We start from the raw sequence: 21,374 nt of genomic DNA, 5'->3' as shown, positions 1-21,374 counted from the left end.
ATGCGAGACCTGTGTGCCCTGTTGCGCTGTTTCGAGTACTCCACCAACATGGCCAGTGGCGATGACGCCGTTATCAGCGTTACAATATCACTTCTATGTCTCCTTGAGAAAACACTTAGGGCGATGATGGAAGAGGAGGTGGCCCAGGAGGAGGAGGAAGAGGGGTCATTTTTAGCACTTTCAGGCCAGTCTCTTAGAAGTGACTCAGAGGGAGGTTTTTTGCAACAGCAGAGGCCAGGTACAAATGTGGCCAGCCAGGGCCCACTACTGGAGGACGAGGAGGATGAGGAGGAGGTGGAGGAGGATGAGGATGAAGCATGTTCACAGCGGGGTGGCACCCAACGCAGCTCGGGCCCATCACTGGTGCGTGGCTGGGGGGAAACGCAGGACGATGACGATACGCCTCCCACAGAGGACAGTTTGTCCTTACCTCTGGGCAGCCTGGCACACATGAGCGACTACATGCTGCAGTGCCTGCGCAACGACAGCAGAGTTGCCCACATTTTAACGTGTGCAGACTACTGGGTTGCCACCCTGCTGGATCTCCGGTACAAAGACAATATGCCCACCTTACTTCCTGCACTGGAGCGTGATAGGGAGATGCGCGAATACAAGCGCACATTGGTATACGCGCTACTAAGAGCATTCCCAAATGTCACAGGGGAACAAGTGGAAGCCCAAGGCCAAGGCAGAGGAGGAGCAAGAGGTCGCCAAGGCAGCTGTGTCACGGCCAGCTCCTCTGAGGGCAGGGTTGGCATGGCAGAGATGTGGAAAAGTTTTGTCAACACGCCACAGCTAACTGCACCACCACCTGATACGGAACGTTTTAGCAGGAGGCAACATTTCACTAACATGGTGGAACAGTACGTGTGCACACCCCTCCACGTACTGACTGATGGTTTGGCCCCATTCAACTTCTGGGTCTCCAAATTGTCCACGTGGCCAGAGCTAGCCTTTTATGCCTTGGAGGTGCTGGCCTGCCCGGCGGCCAGCGTTTTGTCTGAACGTGTATTCAGCACGGCAGGGGGCGTCATTACAGACAAATGCAGCCGCCTGTCTACAGACAATGTGGACAAGCTGACGTTCATAAAAATGAACCAGGCATGGATCCCTACAGGCCCTGTCCGTCCCTTGTCCAGATTAGACATTAACTACCTCCCCTTAACCATATATTATTGTACTCCAGGGCACTTCCTCATTCAATCCTATTTTTATTTTCATTTTGCCATTATATTGCGAGGCTACCCAAAGTTGAATGAACCTCTCCTCTGCCTGGGTGCCGGGGCCTAAAAATATCTGACAGTGGCCTGTTCCAGTGTTGGGTGACATGAAGCCTGATTCTCTGCTATGACATGAAGCCTGATTCTCTGCTATGGGACCTCTCTCCTCTGTCTGGGTGCCGGGCCTAAAAATATCTGACAATGGACTGTTCCAGTGTTGGGTGACATGAAGCCTGATTCTCTGCTATGACATGAAGACTGATTCTCTGCTATGGGAAAGTAAGAAAACAGTGCAAATTGTGTTATACATCGACTGCTCACAGCATGTGCAATTGTGATTTTCTTACTTTCAGCCTGAAATGCACCATTTATTAAATGAAATTATTAAATGAAAAGTACTTAAAAAAGTCTATTGGCATCCAGGTTATAAATTGTTTAATTAAAATTGAATAAATGATGGAGATATAATTAGTCTGATTTTCATTTCTAGATCCGTTTCCAGTTGGTGCTCCCTAGTCCACGTTGCCTAGAAGATAACATCAGCAAGAGTTGTCCCTTCTGCAGCAGGGATGGCAAACTCAGCCTGCTCCTACAGCAGGGGGGGGCAAGAGGGCACAGAGTGGCTTGGGCCACTTAACTGCTCATTTGCATATAGATAAAAAAATAAAAAATTCTCTCCAGAATGAAGCAATGGTACTATTATGATGATCTAAACAAGCCCTACAAAGCATTGTGCCTGGATTAAAAGGGAATTTCCTGCTGACAGTCTCCCTTTAAATATCTGTTCTAATGCAATAGTAAAGGTTAGCAAGAAGGGAATTGAGTACAACTATAGAGTATAACTTATTAGGAATAAAATACTGTATTATAACATGATTTTCCTGGTTTAGAATAATAAAACTTATTTATTTAAAGTGTAAGGGTCCATTCACACGTCCGTTGTTTCTTTCCTGATCTGTTCCGTTTTTTGCGGAACAGATCAGGACCAGTTCAGGACCCATTCATTTTCAATGGGTCCTGGAAAAAATCGTTGTTCCGTTCCGCATGTCCGATTAAATATAAAACTTGTCCTATACTTTTCCACAAAAATCGGATCCTGGTACAATACAAAGTCAATGGTTCCGCAAAAAACGGATGACATTCGTATGTCATTACGTATGTCATCCGTTTTATGCGGAATCCGTTCCTGGAAATTAAATCCTGCCCACAGAAATCACTTATTCACTTTTTTTTTCAATTTTTTTTCAAAGAAATCCAAACTACTTTATTTGCTTTGTGAAATTTATACATGTTCCGTTTTTTGCGGATCCGCAAAAAACGTATGACATACGGATGACATACGGAAACATTTTCAGGAACAACGATCCGCAAAAAACGGACCGAAATTCGGGATATAGAAAAATACTGACGTGTGAATGTAGCCTTACTGTCATTTTTCAGCCAAATAAATCAGTTCTAGCACATGTTACTGCTGCTGCAGAATTATGCATAAAGCAATCTTTAGTTTCTTCACATACCACTATTTTCCTTGAGCTTTCCCTCAGTTACCTCTTTTTTAAACCCTCTGCCAAAACTACCTTGCCTCACTTACCATACACACTTGCTTTAGCCAGCAGCTTCCTGCCAGCCAATGAGATTGGATTACTGAGAGACACGCCTCCTCACTCTGAAGCCTAGCAGTATCTACACACAGCATGCAGTGTGGAGGACCGCCCCTCTATCATCTGTTTACACTGAGTTGGAAACAGAAAAGACATAGCAACACTGTTTTAGAAGGACCAATGGAAAGGGATAGGGTGCATTAATGAAAGCTGTTATTAGGAGGTAATTACAAATCTTTTGGCAATTATTGACAGACTAAGGATCCATTCAGACGTCCGTAGTGTTTTGCGGTCCGCAGATTGCAGATGGCAAAACACTGTCACCGCACATGGCTGGCACTATATCAAGGATTCCTATTCTTGTCCGCAACTGAGGACAAGAAGAGGACATGCTCTATTTTTTGGGCGGAGCCGCGGACCGGATGTTTGAAGCCGTGGACCGGAAATGCAGATGCGGACAGCACACTGTGTTATGTCCGCATCTTTTCCTGCAAATTCCTAAGATACATCTTCAATATCTTTGCTTCCTACCATTTAATACAAACTAAACACAGGGACACAATTCTCTTCAAGAGAGATATTTGATACACTTATAGCTGGAGAAAATGCCTCTATAGATCATACGTAACACAAAAAACTAAAAAATCCACACAAAACATGTTGTTTTGTATATGTCAAACACAAACAGGGGAAGTATGCTGACAAAAGGTAGGTTGACTTGCAAATATTTTTGCGTCTCCAAATTGTTGTTTGCGGTACTGGACAGCAGTCAGACAGCCCCTGAGCTGAATATGGAAGAATTATAGTCACAGATACACACCACCTGATTTGTAAAGTGGATGCCTCATTTAAAGGGAAAATATCCTGTTTTCTTAAGCAAAGCAGAAAGAGATTATTTTCTGCCTGCTGGATTAAAATACCAAGATGAAGACTGATGTTATAATGTGAATAAATGACTTGAATGGACAGAGTAATGAAAATAATGAAACAGTACACAAAGTTCAGGAGATTGATCATTATGTTGGAATTAAACCCTGTTGTAGGAGTGATCATACATCATTTTTTTGTTCCATTTCACTGGCAACCTTTGTATCTTTATCATTCATTTTCTAGATGAGCTGAAGCATTGTGAACATAAATAATCCTTGTGATCTTATTATCAACTGCATTGATTTTTCCAATATTTCCTTTCAGAGATTGTTTATTTGATGTGATTGCTTCTTCCTTTATTTGGACCTTCTACAGTATGCTCAAGATTTGGTGGAAAATGTTTCTATAAACTCAAGTTTGCACTCCCACTAATAGTGCCTTGGCTAGTTGTCTTCTCCCTAGCTCTATCCTGGACTAGCAGGCTGCCTGCCTATTGGAAACTTTATAGGAATACTTCCATTCCCATTGCTAATTCTTCAAGGAATTAAACATTGGCCATTTCCGTTTATCTGAATATCAAGAATTGGTTAATTTCTTGATTCCGATATATATGATGGTTTATGCCGTTGTTTTTACAGTCATAATTATCACAGTTGGAACCATCATCTCACCTCTGTGTATGCATATGAGAAGGATGAAATAAGTTTGGCTGTAACAAGTCAGGAGTAAGTCAAGGTATCGCCAGCTAAAACCGTCAATCTCCTATTGATACTGTACTTAACATTCTATGGGGCTCTTGATGTAATATTTAAAGTGATATTGATAACTTATCTTCAGGATCGGTAATTAATATTGCAACACCCCCGCTTCCCCACAATCAGATGTTTCTTGTGGCCTCCATCACAGGAACTAACCTTGACTAGAGCAGGAAGAACAGCTCCATTCAAAATGTTGTGCAATATGGCTCACCTGAAATGGTGAATCCTACAGCGCTGTAAAGAAGTATCACCTACGGTTCTTCAGCGTGTTGACGAAAACTGGATTAAATGCTTAACTATGTGTATGTGCCAGATGGGTGGACACATAGAACAAGTCATGTAAAGCACTTTAGGAAAATATGACTTCTCTTAACTCACAAACTTGTAAAGAAAGGTCAGATAACACTTCCAGTGTGTTTCTGAGTAAATTCTAGCCAAGGCTGATATATGACATGACCCCCTTCTCTTTGGAAAACTTGAACTGAATTCAATATGGTAGATGTCAAAATGGTGGGCAAAAACGTTTCTTCCACCAAATAATGCAGCCTCCAACCCAATTAATACTTTTGCACATTGGAAGTAAATTTTCAGCAAATTACACCACAGTAAAGGGTATGGTCTGGGAAAACAGGTATTTTCCTCCCAGCGTGTGCTGCTGGGCTGATTTGCAGCCAGGTGGGGTCAAACACCGGACTGGATCTTAAGTGCCGATCTGGGTTTTGGCAGCAACTAGCTGTCCTTAAAAGACAGCTGGGCTCAGCAGCAAGGTGTGTGTGATGGGATCTGAGGCTTGCACCGTGCTGGAGGGCTGAGACCCGAAACAGGCCCCCTAGAAGCCTGCTATGGACTGCTGGAGGTAGAACTGCCAACAAGGTGATTTTTGCTATGTGGACTTTCCATTGTGTGTGAACTAACACCAAGACTGCAAAGTGACATTTTGTTTTTGCCTTATGTGTGAATAAACATGGAAGTTTGATTTAAGAACTGGTAATTTGCCTCTGTACTGTGTCCGCATACCCTGTCTATATATCAAAACCCCAGAGATCTGGTTTCAAAATGTTGCAAAATTGGGTTTTGGAATGCCCAAAAAACTACAACATTTTGCATTTTTCTGCCACTAATTCCACTACCACTCATTCCAGATTTGAATAGTGGGTGGGCAGGTGAGAGTAGTTAGGCTGTAGAGCAAATTTATGCCAGAGTTAACAACTTTTTAAAAAGAGATGGGGTAGAAAGCAGAGTAATTTCTAAAAAAGAAGTTTTACACTTAAAGATTCGGCACATTTATCAAACCGTGCAACACTTGATACATCTGATGCAAATTAAAGCAAAACAGACTCCTGCAAAACAAACTGTAAAAATCCTCCAAACACAATAAACTGCAAGTGAGGTTTTATGTGTTTTGTGTAAAACAATGTGAAAGGTCTTGTGTCATCTCCTCATGATAGTTTTTAATTAGCCATGTCCTTGATTAGAAGGATAGTTTAGTACTTTTTGGCTATGGGAACCTTGGCAATGGAATTGTTTTCATTGCATTGGCTGTATTATGGGAGTAAAGATTTAAAAAAAAAAAAAAAAACACGTGAAATTGATATTGATTAAAAATTCTGCTCTGTTTCTTTCTGTAGCCTGCATGTATTCTCATACATTGCAGGCTGCTCAGTCCCGTACAGGTTGAAATCTGCCAGATGATTTCTCTGATGACTAGTTCTGTAGTTCCTCTGCTGCAATCCCTTTTGATTTATATTTATTTTATTTAGACATGTCAGCTTTATGAGCATTCAAAGAATGGGGCTACAGACTAAGCCATCAGATCACTAGTCCAGGGTGTCCTGTAGAGCAGCGTGGAACACCTGCTGTCTGCTTGTATGTGGCAACTGTGTTCTGCCCTTGAATAGACTCCTGCCCCATCCTCCCATGCCACTGCCCTCTCAACAACAACATACGGTATACCCATAAGTCCTCCCTACCCCCGTGCGGCCTTACACAGGCTGACACAGAGCCTGTAGCGTCATCCCTCCCTTGCCCTTGCATCTTACAGCTGGTAGCTAGGAAGACAGGGGCGGTAGGGGAAAGGCTAAAGAGAGTGTAGATGGACACAGGACCGTATTGCACAGGACCGTATTAAACCAGTCTTTTACTCCCCACTCCCCATGGCTACCCTCAACTGAATTCCTGGAATAAGTCTGAAGACTGAATTTTTTTTTATTCCTTTATGACAGATGTCCAGCCATCTATAGAAAGACTAGACAGTCTATAGATGTGCTACATTTATCTAACTGTCTCATTCCAGGTGTTAAATGGGGGTGTTGCCATTACACTTAGAGAAGCTCTCTCTGCAGTTGCTGCACCCTGTCCATTTTGATAAATTTTTGGAGAAGTCAGGCAGGATCACGTTTTCACTGCCTGGCCCTGTCAAACAAAGTGCATAAGGCGCGCCAATTGCAGAGAAAGCAGAGCCTCTATGAGTAACAGCAACACCCCGATTATTCCTAGAAGCTCATTTGAATATATTAAAACTTCATTTTTCTCATTAATGTGGGCACATATGAACATGGGTACAACACAGATGCCTTCAGCTGCCAAGCGCACATGCAACAGGTCAGCCAGTGTCCATAGGTACAAATCTGCTGAAAGATGCACTGTAAACCAAAATTCTGGTGCGTTTAGATTAGCAAATCCCCCACGGTATGCGCGTATGGCCACCTAAAGAATTGTGTGGGGACTTATAGTACTTTATATACCTCCTTTACCTATGAGACAGAAGTTTTTTACTGCACAAAAAATTCTTCTATTGCATTCTGTATTACACGAATCATGGCACCATACGGTGCATAGCGCGCACCACTGACAAAGTTCTTGCTTCGTCATACAGCGCCATGCACATGGTTCTATGTCCATCCTTCACATCGCTTATTGCTTTTCTGAGCTGCAATAAGGATGGAGCACCGAGGACTCTGTGACCTTTTTTTCATAGAAAAAATTCTATGTGAATTGAGAACATGCACAAGCACATCATTGGGAGCTCATGGGATGTTGAGTTGCCGTACGGTCTTGTCATCTCATGTAGCGTTTTAATGAGTACATTTGTAAGTTAACAGAATGTTGTGATGTCATATGATTTTGTGATGTCATGTGACATTTTGATGACATGTGGGGTGACTGCAGTTCTAAAACGTTTTACCAGTTTCAACAGAAAAAAGGGGAGGCAATAGTGGCAAATGCCATAAAGTAATAAAAGAAGAGTCAGCATTCCAATTCTCCCTAGTGGGCTTCGTAAAATGGGTTGTGCATTGCTTAGATATTGATAACCTATCCTATGTTTAAGAATTTTTCTATTTATGTCAGGTAGACAGATCTTCACTATAAAGGGGTTATCCGATGAAAAATATTACCGGTAATTTACAATTATTTAAGAAAATGCTTTAACCTGCAGATATTCCAGGAATAATGTTAGTATAGTGCCACCTGTTTTCTCTGTTGAACAGCCTTTCTATGTCCACCTCAGTAACTGTATCAGTATGGACCCACAAGATCTGTTTTTCCTCTTTCTGCTGCTCTTGGTATGTGGAGGAATTTCTGATGTTGTAAGTCATTTGTAGTCTTCTCTTCTAAGACAGACAGAGAGACTGCATTACTGTAATTGCATTTGCTAAGGATGTCCTCTGGCAAGCAGAGAAGACGCTGCTTCAGAAGCATCTGGATAATCATAAAAGGGAACCCTCCACATGCGAGTCCATCTCAGCATGTTTACTGAGGCGGACACAGAAAGTCTGCTCTAAAGAAACAGAAGGTGGCACTATAATAACATTAGTATATCAACAGACATGAACAATTTTTAAACGAGCTAACAAAAATGTCATAATAATGTGCTGGATTTAACTACGACATGATTTAACCCCTTTATGGTTTGGTGTTCCAAATTCAAGATGTGATGACTACTGTTTTCCAATAAGTTATAATGGGAATCATGAAGAACTGTGAAAGACGTGGAGTCCTGTGCTCATAGCTTTTAACAAATTGTGAACTAAGGGCTATATTACGCTGCCCGATCTTCGGGCAGGGCAAGCAACATACAGTATGACAATAAATGCATCGATTTGCACTCTTTTGCATTAGCCTATTGCTGATGCATGTATATGGGGGAGGAATGATTGGTACCGCAACTTGAATAGGAACTGTGCTGCAGGAAGCTTGGATGGCTACTACACAATGGATGGAGCTTTCTGTTTCAGGCTCCATCTGCTGTGTTGTTTCTGGTGCCATTGCCTTCCACCAGTGGCAGATCAATGGGGGTGCCGGTGGATGGCCTAGGCCTGTGATGGCTAACCTCTGGCACTCCTGCGGTGGTAACAAAAATTACAACTCCCAAGGTGCAAACTTGCTTGGCTGTTGTCAGAACTCCACAGAAATAAATGGAGCATGCTGGGAGTTGTAGTTTCACCACAGCTGGAGGTTAGCCATCACTGACCTAGGTCATCAGTATATAGAAATCAGATAACCCCTGTAATGCAGTATATAAAGAAAACATCCTTTCAATGGATTTGAAATTCCAGTAACTGCATGATAGATAAGAATCAAATAGCTCAACAATTCATGTTCACACATAAGCGTGGACTGAGGTAACAAATCCTTTTTTTTGCATTTTGTTTCACATCAACTTGCATATTATTCAAATCTAGCAACTGGATTCTGCTTCCCAAATAATTTGCATTAGGCAAGAAGGATTAGTGGAAGAAAATTCCATTATGGTTACCTTGCAAATCTATGCTTTGTGTTATAAGCTGCGGTGCCAGGTGCTCGTACATTATTGTTTTTCCATGCACGATAATTAAGGTGTGGTATGCCAATTTTGAGGGAAATTGTAGGCCTCAAAAATCCAGCAGAAGACATCTCATTTGGACAGACTATGTCCATACTGTATGACCTTTTAGTGCATATATACTTCATTTGAATTAGTGCCATGTATTAATTGTAGCCTTGCTACAGAGAAAATGTTTCCCACCAGTAATAACGACTGATAGCCAGGAGTTATTGATCTCATCATTCATTTTCATAAGGGGTTAACATGGTGACATAACCTCTTTGCAATATGTACACAGGTAATATCAATAAACTATTGGAAACAGTGACCAGGGGGGTAGAGGTTTCGGTGCGTGCAGAACACCACCAGGATTTTTCATTTCGTGGTGATGCCCCTTTGCACATACCACACCCTTTATATAGCAGACTCCACCCCTTTACCGATGCACTTCTTCAAAACATACTTTTTTTACCCGTAGGCCCCACCCCATTTACTGTTGCAGCCCCGCCTCTCAGTTTGTGTCCACGTGCTGGAGCTGTATCAATTGACGAGCCCTGGGACAACACACAATTGAGGCTGCTCTACCTTTCCTGGCTCCCAGGAGAGTTGCCAACTCTTTCAGGAGTCCAGGAAGGTCTGTTCTGACCTAATACCTAGGCTGAAGTGTGAGGCTCACGAGAAAATATGGCTATGGTTGTCTGTATTTATCAACTTCACCTGATATCTATCAGACAGTTCAACTCCACTGCCAGGACTGTATGAGGAATCCAGATGAGGTTTATTTCCAGGCTGAATACTTTAATTATTCACAAACAGTAGATGAAAAGATGATTTTTAGATGAAAAATTAATCAAGGCAGCAAAGGAGGTAATATGGACAACCACAATACATTAGGAAGTGCCTTGTATTTTTGTGCAGAAAATCTGTAGGGTTAAAGGTACGACCACGCGGCGTGGTCATATCACGGCTGCGACGCGGATGCTGCGTTCGAGTATTGCATTGCCAAACGGGCCACAGCAGGCTCTAGTTAAACTAATGAAGACTGCGCTGTTCAGCGGGTATGTATTGTTAATAGCTGTGCAGTTTTAAAGGTGCTGCATGGCCATTTATAATACGGACGCCCCTGACGAAGCGTGGAGCGAAACCCGGGTCGGGCAGGATTGTAAAGATTGCTCTGACTGTTTACTTTTGTGTTATGTTTGTGAGTATATTAAACCTTTTATACGCAGATTTTGCAAGCGGTGCTTTACTATTAAAGCGATTAAATGTTTTTTAGCGGTGGTGAAAAGAAGACCAAATACAGTGGGATGCGAAAGTTTGGGCAACCTTGTTAATCGTCATGATTTTCCTGTATAAATCGTTGGTTGTTACGATAAAAAATGTCAGTTAAATATATCATATAGGAGACACACACAGTGATATTTGAGAAGTGAAATGAAGTTTATTGGATTTACAGAAAGTGTGCTATAATTGTTTAAACAAAATTAAGCAGGTGCATAAATTTGGGCACCACAAAAAAGAAATGAAATCAATATTTAGTAGATCCTCCTTTTGCAGAAATTACAGCCCCTAAACGCTTCCTGTAGGTTCCAATGAGAGTCTGGATTCTGGTTGAAGGTATTTTGGACCATTCCTCTTTACAAAACATTTTTAGTTCATTCAGCTTTGATGGTTCCGAGCATGGACAGCTCTCTGTAAGTCACACCACAGATTTTCAATTATATTCAGGTCTGGGGACTGAGATGGCCATTCCAGAGCATGGAACTTGTTCCTCTGCATAAATGCCTTAGTGGATTTTGAGCAGTGTTTAGGGTCGTTGTCTTTTTGAAAGATCCAGCCCCGGCGCAGCTTCAGCTTTGTCACTGATTCCTGGACATTGGTATCCAGAATCTGCTCATACTGAGTAGAATCCATGCATCCCTCAACTTTGCCAAGATTCCCAGTCCCTGCATTGGCCACACAGCCCCACAGCATGATGGAACCACCACCATATTTTACTGTAGGTAGCAGGTGTTTTTCTTGGAATGCTGTGTTCTTTTTCCTCCGTGCATAACGCCCCTTGTTAAGGCCAAATAACTCAATTTTAGTTTGATCAGTCCACAGCAGCTTATTCCAAAATGAAGCTGGCTTGTCCAAATGTGCTTTAGCCCACCTCAAGCGGCACTTTTTGTGCTGTGGCAGGAGAAAAGGCTTCCTCTGCATCACTCTCGCATACAGCATCTCCCTGTGTAAAGTGCACTGAATGGTTAAACGATGCACAGTGACTCCATCTGCAGAAAGATGGTGTTGTAGGTCTTTGGTGCTGGTCTGTAGGTTGACTCTGACTGTTCTCACCATTCGTCGCTTCTGTCTATCCGAGATGTTTCTTGGTCTGCCACTTCGAGCCTTAACTTGAACTGAGCCTGTGGTCTTCCATTTCCTCAATATGTTCCTAACTGTGGAAACAGACAGCTGAAATCTCTGAGACCGCTTTCTGTATCCTTCCCCTAAACCATGATGGTGAACAATCTTTGTCTTCAGGTCATGTGAGAGTTGTTTTGAGACCCCCATGTTGCTACTCTTCAGAGAAAATTAAGAGAAGGGAAACTTACAATTGACCCCCTTAAATACTCTTTCTCCTAATTGGATTCACCTGTGTATGTAGGTCAGGGGTCACTGAGCTTACCAAGCCAATTTGAGTTCCAATAATTAGTTCTAAAGGTTTTTATCAATAAAATGACAACAGTGCCCAAATTTATGCACCTGCCTAATTTTGTTTAAACAATTATAGCACACTTTCTGTAAATCCAATAAACTTCATTTCACTTCTCAAATATCACTGTGTGTGTCTCCTATATGATATATTTAACTGACATTTTTTATCATAACCAACGATTTATACAGGAAAATCATGACGATTAACAAGGTTGCCCAAACTTTCGCATCCCACTGTATAAGAAGGGAAGCCTTGGAGTTTGTGTGATGTGCCTGTTGTGCTGCGGTTGTGAGTACAATCACGCAGGAATGGTTGCTGGTGATTTATATTACTTCACTATTTGCGTATTTTCTGACATCTCACAGGAGCCCTGGATCCGTGATAGTGGGACCTGATAAATTGCTTATGTCTCCGTAATTGGATGGGTCAAGTTTGAAGAGGATTATTCTTCTGGAAAGGGAACGCGCGGTCCCTCAAAAATGCATTAATAGTACAGACCCACTGAACAGTGCCGTCTTCATTAATAAGAGTCTACTGCTATTAGAGTTCACTGCTGTGTGCTGTCCTCATTTTCTATAGACAGCACACAAACCCATTGATTTAAATGTGTCTGTTCACATTTCAATATTTTTAAAATCACAGACATGCACTACTTTGATCCGTGATGCAGACCAAGCACGCCCATAGAAGTCTATGGGTCCGTGAAAATCAAGTTTCTTTGTGCATCCGTTTTTCACTGAAGACTAATAGGAGATTCTTTGGAAATTAATTTTCAGCTGAGCAACGTCAGTGAATTACGGATGACACACAGATGGTAAAAACTGACACATGGACCAACCACGGATCCTTCATGGACATCTTCATGGATGAAACACGCACGCTTTTTTTTCACGGATGTGTCACTGACACAGAAATGTGGACGAGGCCTTAGGCTACATGCACACGATAGTGAAAAACGGACATGTGATGGACTTTTTTTTAACGGTCATCACACGTCCTTTTTAAGATCAACGGTAGTCTATGGGCTTATTCACACAGCAGTTTTTTTGACGGCCAGTGAATAACTGACGTAAAAAAATAGAACATGTTCTATCTTGTCCATTTTTCACTGACTACCCCGACACAATTGAATGGGTCCATTTTAACGTCTGTTTCTCAGAAAAAAACTACAGTTTAAAATGAACAGTTTATCCGTTTTAGCAGACTTTCTTTCACTGTCTTGTGCATGTAGCCTAGCTTACATCAGAGTTCAGTCTTTCCGGAAAGGACGGATTTGGCACAAAACTGAGCTGAACAGAGCCTACGGACCCCATAGACTATAATGGGGCCCGTTAGGTTTCCGCTTCAAAAATCTTCCTTTGAAACCTAACGGACACCATTATAGTCTATAAGGTCTATAGGGTTCATACGTTCTGTTATGTGCCAAATCTGTCCTTTCTGTTCTCCTGCTCCTATAACGGAGCAGGAGAACAGAAAGGCTGAGCGCCGAGCAGTGGTGTAGCATGGGTTGCCAGCACCCGAGGCAAGCATTGTATTGCGCCCCCCCCCCCCCCCCCAATCTGTGGACATGCCCCTTTCTACAGATAATGTAGTAGATGTCACCTGCAATCCAATATAAAACTACAAATAACACAGTGATAACTCTGTGAGTACAGATGTAGTAGATGGGTCTGAGGCCCCAGAATTCAAAGTGTGACCTGAAGTCTGGGGCTAGAATGCGGCAGTGTGGGCCATATTCTCAATCCACCCCCCAACTCTACCGTGAAACAAATATGTGGATGGACATTATTATATACAGTAGAATACAGCACCACATACCTCATTCATCCAGTGACATCTCCTGTGATATAGACTTTCCTCAATGTCTTCATTCGGAGACAAGACCGCCATGATACCTTCTTTCATCCGCGTCTCGTCTCTACAGAGTTTAACAGAAAACATTTTTAGATTTCTCACTTTACTATCATCCTCTACTATCATTATACACAGGGGGCCATTATATATCATAATAATACAGAGGGGCCATTGGGGGCCATTATATATTATAATAGGGGTTATTATATATACTATCTAGTTGAAGGACCCTGCTTCGCACTGGTATATTTAATCTATTTAATTTAATGCTTGTGTGTGTCGTTAAAAGATATTGACAGTATCCACTATAACAGTGACCTTCACAGCCCCCACCCCTTAATATTGACACCTCCCACAGTAACCCGTCTCTTTAAAATGGGACCTCCACAGCAGCCCATCCCCTTAACTTTAACCTTTAAAGCAGCCTGCCCCTTTAACAGTGAGTTCCACAGCACCCCACCCCCTTGACAGTGATCTCCACAGGGGCCTGCCCCGTTAACAGTGACCTCTACAGCACCCGCCCCTTAACACTGACCATAAGTTGCAGTCCCCTTAACTGACCTCCACCATTTCCAGTCCCCTTAACAGAGACCTCCACAAAGACTGCCCCTTTAACAGTGACAGTACCCCGCTCCCTTAACAGTGGCCTTCACTGTACCCCGCTCTCTTAACAGTCACCTCAAAATACCCTGCTGCCCCTTTAATAGTGGCCTCCACAGTCCCTTCCTCCATTGAGTGTGACCTCCACAGTGGCCTGCCCCCTTAACAGTAACATCCACAGTACCCTTTATTAGTGACCTCCACAGTACCCATCTCGTTAACAGTGATTTCCACAACACCCCCTTAACAATGGCCTCTACAGTAATCTGCCCCTTAACACTGACCTCCATAGTGGACCGTCCCCTTAACTGTGACCTCCAAAGCAGCCTGCCCATAGGGTAGCCAGAGGTTCAGTTTTAGGCCGGACAGTCCGTCTTTCAGACTCCCCAGTGGCGTTGCGAGGGGGGTGCGGGCCGCACCGGGTGACACCAGCCGCACTAGGTGACACCAGTCTTCAAAAGCGCAGAGCGCTCAGGCGGCTCAGCAGCAACAGTGCACTGACGTCACATGCAGCGCTGCCCTGCAGATTTGTGGCGGAGAGGAAGAGAAACTCTGAGGAGCGCTGTTGAGTGCCGAATGCACAGGTACTGGTAGTAGTCGACTCGCTCATTGTACTAGCTGGCCAAGACTGTGCTGTTGCTGTGGCCGGGCCAGGGACTAGGGGAGGGAGTGAATTTATTGCTAAAACTGAAAGGGGGCAAGGTCAAGGAACAAGTCTGCTGTGATTGTGAAACTTGAAAGGGGGGAAAGACCATATGTGAATGGCTACTGGGCTGGCGCTGCTGAAAGGGGTTAATTATAACTACTGTGGGAGCAAAGGGGGGAATAATTAACTACACTGAAGAGGGGACTGAAAGGGGTTAATAAATACTGTGAATGGGGGACTGCTGAAAAAGGGGTTAATAACTACTGTGAAGGACCTTCACAGTAGTTATTAACCCCTTTCAGCAGTCTTCACAGTATTTATTAAACTCAGCAGTCCCCCTTCAGTGAAACGCAGACTCATCACTGAGCACCAGCCTGTCAGTAAATTTGTCCTTTTCCAATTGGCCATGAATGTAGGTATAAAGTCACAACATTTTGAATTGTCATCTGGTTTCAGCATCTAAAGAATTTGTAATCTATATGGCTTACATCGCGGACATTTTGGTAAAATACAGACCATAGTGTGGTTTGTGGTACCTGTAGTTCCGTACTAATCCGTACGGACCGTATACGGAACGCAAAAAACTGCCTGTAAACTGAAAAAAAAAAACGGTTGTGTAAAAGAGGCCTAAAGCTGACCTACAGCAGTGAAGAAAAATGGCTGGGTTGTTATGGAAACCTGGTGTAAAACTGTGTGTATGTGAAGACTAAGGGCCTGCGAGCTTCTATTGGCTGATAAGGGACATGTGACCGTGTGTATGGCAGTTGGGATATAAAGAGAAAGACCTGCAGGCTTCTATTGGCTAACGTAGGTCATGTGATGTGCCATATTTGCATTTTTTGGGGAATATCTCAGAAACAGTACGTGCTAGAGAGCTGAGACCCGGTCTAAAACCTTACCGGACACCTGATGTACCTGTGTGCCAAATTTCGTGATTGTAAATGCGACGGTGAAGATTCCTTTAGCGGACATACATACACATACACACACATACATACACTCAGCTTTATATATTAGATAATACAGAGGGGCCATTATATATTATAATAATACAGAGGGGCCATTATATATATACTAATAATACAGAGGGAGCCATTATATATTATAATAATACAGAGGGGCCATTATATATACTAATAATACAGAGGGAGCCATTATATATTATAATAATACAGAAGGGTTATTATATATACTAATAATATAGAAGGGGCCAATATATATACTAATAATACAGAGGGGGCTATTATATACTAATAATTCTGCGGGGGCATTATATATTAATAATACAGAGGGGGCCATTATATATACTAATAATACAGAGGGGGCTATTATATACTAATAATACTGCGGGGGCATTATATACTAATAATACAGAGGGGGCCATTATATATGCTAATAATACAGAGGGTCCATTATATATACTAATAATACAGAGGGGGCCATTATATATTATAATTAGAGATGAGCGAATTTCTCAAAAATTCAATTCGGTCAGTTTGCCGAATTTTACAAAAAGATTCAATTCGATCTGAATTAATCTGTGGCGAATTGAATTAAAAACATCTATTTCCTGGCTGCAGAGATCCTTTATAGTGGTGTAGAACACTGTGCCTTGCAGTAACACGCATAGAGAGTCTGCTGTGGTAGTGAAACAATACTGTCAGTATGACATGCAGATGACAGGCGTCTCTCTTAGAATCATTGCACACTTCACTTTTTGGGGCAGTTACGGGGACAAACCTGAACAAATAACTTAAACTTACCGGTCGATATTAGCGTCAGGTATAAAGAACCGTGCAGAGGCCCAAGGTCCTACCATAGCATGAAAGAGCGCAGTCCTTTTACACTGTCGTAAGCTGATTCCACATACTGTAGTTGTCTACAGAACCTGTTCTATTAAGCGCTTATACAAGTAGAGCCCCGCTGACAGAGTGGAGAGGATGTTAGCAGTAAGTTTGTGTTGACGTCACTGATTATTTTGCCCTTCCTCTAAATCGTCAGACCAATAACCCCCAAAAAAACGGATTTTGTCTGTTGAGCATCCGCCTTCACTCGGGCAGCATTTGGTCAGCAATCCATCAGTATTGCTAATGCCAAAAAAAAAAACAGGAGTGGATCCAAAACAGAGATGACATGTGAATGGAATATTTGCATGTCTTCTGTGTTTTGTAACCACTCCTGCTTTTGGCTACCAAATCATAAGCCAATTCCGATGGGACCATATAGGCCTTACAGCTACTACACAGACAGCATCCATTGTGTGTCTCATTTTTCCTTCCTTCTGACAGATCAGAAGAAGGGTCAAATAAATGATGTCAACCAGGCCAATAAGGCAAAATAGTGGCCCAGTCATGAAGTGGGGAGGGTGAGAACAGCATAAGAAATCCACAGAGATGCCCAATGACATAGTGTGGAGGTGGCATCAGCGTCAGAAGACCACAGAGTGGCCCAATGACATAGTGTGGAGGTGGCAGTAGCAGCATGGGGAGGCCACAGAGTGGCAAGGTGACATAGTGTTGTGGTAGCAGCAGCATGAGGAGACCACAGAGTGGCAAGGTGACATAGTGTAGAGGTAACAGCAGCATAAGTAGACCACAGAGTGGCACAATGACAGAGTGTGGAGGTGGCAGCAGCAGCATCAGGAGACCACAGAGTGACCCGGTGAGTGGGGAGGTGGGTGGCAATAACAGTACCCGCTAATGATGGTGGGTGTAAGAAGGAGCACTTGGCATCAGATGTGTGTCATCAGGCGAGTCAGGTAGCCAGAAGAAACCGGTCTCTTTTGTCAAGGTTTGGTTGAGGCAGCATGGATGATCTCATCTGATTATCCATGGCATTGGCATTGGCAGGTGGAAATCCTGGTTGATCCACGCCTGATTCATTTTTACAAAGTTCAGTCTCTCCACATTTTGGATGGACATGAGAGTTCTCATTGGGGTAACTATGGCCCCCGCCGCACTAAACACCTGCTATGATGCCACACTACTGGCCGGGCAGGACAACTTTTCCAGGGCAAATTCGGCCAGTTGCGCTCACAAATCCAGTTTGGCTGCCCAGTAGTCCAGCGGATCTTCAATGACAGCTGGAAGGATACCACCAAGTATGCCACCACCTGCTGGTTCAGGTTCTGCTCTAGGTCCAGCTGCTGGTGAGTAGTTTCTTCACTATGCGGGTGAAGAAACCTGCTCATTAGTGTTGATCACGAATATTCGAATTGCTAATTTTTATCGCGAATGTGGGTACTTCGAAAATTCACGAATATTTAGAATATAGTGATATATATTTGTAATTTCGAATATTCAATAATTTTTTTAATTGCGAATTTTCGTAATGCAAATTTTTATCGCAAATTTTTCAATTGCAGAGTAAAAACATGATTTCTCCCTGCTTCTTGCATGTGGGCCAATGACTCATTGGCCCACAAGCAAGAAGCAGGGATGAATCATGACTTTAAATGGGATAAATTATGAATATTCAAAAAAACTAATATATAGCACTATATCGAATATATATTTTTTTAGAATATTCGTAATATTCTAAAACAAGAATATATAGCAATATAGCGAATATTCGAAAAAAAACGAATATAGAGCAAAATAGCTAATATAGTGCTATAATCTTCTTTGTCTAATAGTTGTAATTTTTTTCTCATCTGAAGTTCAGATTGGAAAAAAATTTCAGCTATTGAAAAAAAATATTATAGCACTATATTAGCTAAATTGCTCTATATTAGTTTTTTTCGAATATTCACTATATTGCTATATATTCTTGTTTTAGAATATTACGAATATTTGCAAAAAATAATATATTCGATATAGTGCTATGACTCATTGGCCCACAAGCAAGAAGCAGGGAGGAATCATGCTTTTGTTCGGCAATTAAAAAATTTGCGATGAAAATTCGCATTATGAAAATTCGCATATTACGCGATTATTACCTTGTCGATTTTTCGAGAAAAAAAAATCTTAGAATATAACGAATATTCGAATTTGCGAATATTCAGCGAAAATTCTACTAAATATTTGCGAAATATCGCAAATTCGAATATGATCCCTGCCGCTCATCACTACTGCTCATCAGTGACTCTAGACTCAGGCTGCTGCTGATGGAGCTGGTATTGCTCCTGCTCCCCCCCCCCCCCCCAGCAGCCATGGCAGTGGAACGCGAGCAGAGAGGGCCCCCCCGGGTAAGACCTGCGAGAGGATGGATAATAGCGCAGATAGGCAGCGGCCAACTGACTACATAGGCTGCCTCTATAGTAGTTCAGTTTGTCCTTTCTCTCAGCGGGTGTAATATAGGCCCCAATTTTTGACCGGTAGTGAGGGTCTAACATGGCGGAGAGCCACCAGTCATCTCTCTCCCGAATGGTGACAATTCGGCTATCACTAAGCAAACAAGCAAGCATGTATCGGGCCATTTGCGCAAGTCACTCAGAGGGACTCCCTGCCTCCATCTCCACTGCATACTGCCACGGTCTGTCTGGGTCATCTGCCTCATCTTCCTCATCTCTCTTGCTTCTCCAGCTCCTGCTCCTCCTCTCCTGTCACCTGTGGAGAAAATACACCCATTTTGCTACACATTGATTGTGCTCCAATGTCCTCCTCCTCCTCCAATATTTAATATCCAAGTCATGCCTCAAGGCTTAGTTAAAGAGCTGAACATTGACTTATAGAATTCAACTTTGTGATCATTGATTCAATCATCTCTAATTATAATACTACAGAGGGGGCATTATTAATGACCCTCTGTATAATTATAATATATAATGGCCCTTCTATAAAATGAATATATATAATGGCCCCCTCTGTATAATATGACTGCCTCCTTTGTTTTTTCTTCTATTTATATTGATAATGCCCCCCACCCACTGACGTAGCTATAGGGGTCGCACCGGTCGCAATTGCGACCAGGCCCCTAAGTCAGGGGGGCCCACGTGGCTACTGAAGTCCTGGCTGCCATGGCCAGTTATTCTGCAGCAGCATACTTACATGCGCTGTGGCCGCCGGGCGCTCCTCCTTCTTGTAACTGGTCACAGGTCTGTGCGGCGCATTGCAATAAGCATAAGCAATGCTCCACACAGACCTGTGAGTTACAAGAAGAAGGTGCACCAGGCCGCCACAGCGCATGTAAGTATGCTGCAGAGTAACTTGCCATGGCAGCCAGGACTTCAGTAGCGTCCTGGCTGCCATGGTAACCAATCAGAGCCCCAGCATTACACGGCTGGGACTCTGATCGGAACTGCCGCTGCCACCAATGATGGGGGGGGCACACTGCCGACCAATGATTTTAATACGGAGGGGCACACTGCCCACCAATGATTTCAATACTGGGGGGGGCATACTGCCCACCAATGATTTTTATACTGGAGAGGGGGGGAGGGCACACTGCCCACCAATGATTTTAATACCGGGGAGGTTGCACTGGGGGCTGATGGAGAGGCACTGGGTGCTGATGGAGAGGCACTGGGGGCTGATGGAGAGGCACTGGGGGCTGATGGAGAGGCACTGGGGGCTGATGGAGAGGCACTGGGGGCTGCTATAAGGCTACTGGGGGCTGCTATAAGGCATGGGGCTCTTATTTGAGGTCTGATTGGGGGTCATTCATATTGGGGTCGGAGCTGAGGTGTGATCTGAGGTCTTATTGGGGTCTTATTAACATTGGGGATCTTATTGGGGCTGTTAGCTGAGGTCTGATTAACATTGGGGGGTTTTCCGGAGCAGCTTGGAGAAAAAAGGCCTCAGTCTCCCACACTCCTTCTGCCCGGCCAAGCCAGCCAGCACCGCTGAGGCCAAGCCAGCCAGCACCGCTGAGGCCAAGCCAGCCAGCACCGCTGAGGCCAAGCCAGCCAGCACCGCTGAGGCCAAGCCAGCCAGCACCGCTGAGGCCAAGCCAGCCAGCACCGCTGAGGCCAAGCCAGCCAGCACCCCTGAGGCCAAGCCAGCCAGCACCCCTGAGGCCAAGCCAGCCAGCACCCCTGAGGCCAAGCCAGCCAGCACCCCTGAGGCCAAGCCAGCCAGCAGCCCTGAGGCCAAGCCAGCCAGCAGCCCTGAGGCCAAGCCAGCCAGCAGCCCTGAGGCCAAGCCAGCCAGCAGCCCTGAGGCCAAGCCAGCCAGCATCCCTGAGGCCAAGCCAGCCAGCACCCCTGAGGCCAAGCCAGCCAGCACCCCTGAGTCTTCAGAACTGTAAGTAAATTATACATAAGGGGAGCTTATAATATGAAAGAGATGAATTATGTCAGAGCGGCTCTTCACCTACACGTGTATTAGCACTAGATATATACCCCTTACTCTCCCTAATACCCAAATTACACAAGATACATATCCCTA

Source organism: Bufo gargarizans, chromosome 6 (assembly GCF_014858855.1).
Source record: "Bufo gargarizans isolate SCDJY-AF-19 chromosome 6, ASM1485885v1, whole genome shotgun sequence".
Classification (NCBI taxonomy): Eukaryota; Metazoa; Chordata; class Amphibia; order Anura; family Bufonidae; genus Bufo; species Bufo gargarizans.
Note: the sequence above shows the minus strand (reverse complement) of the source record.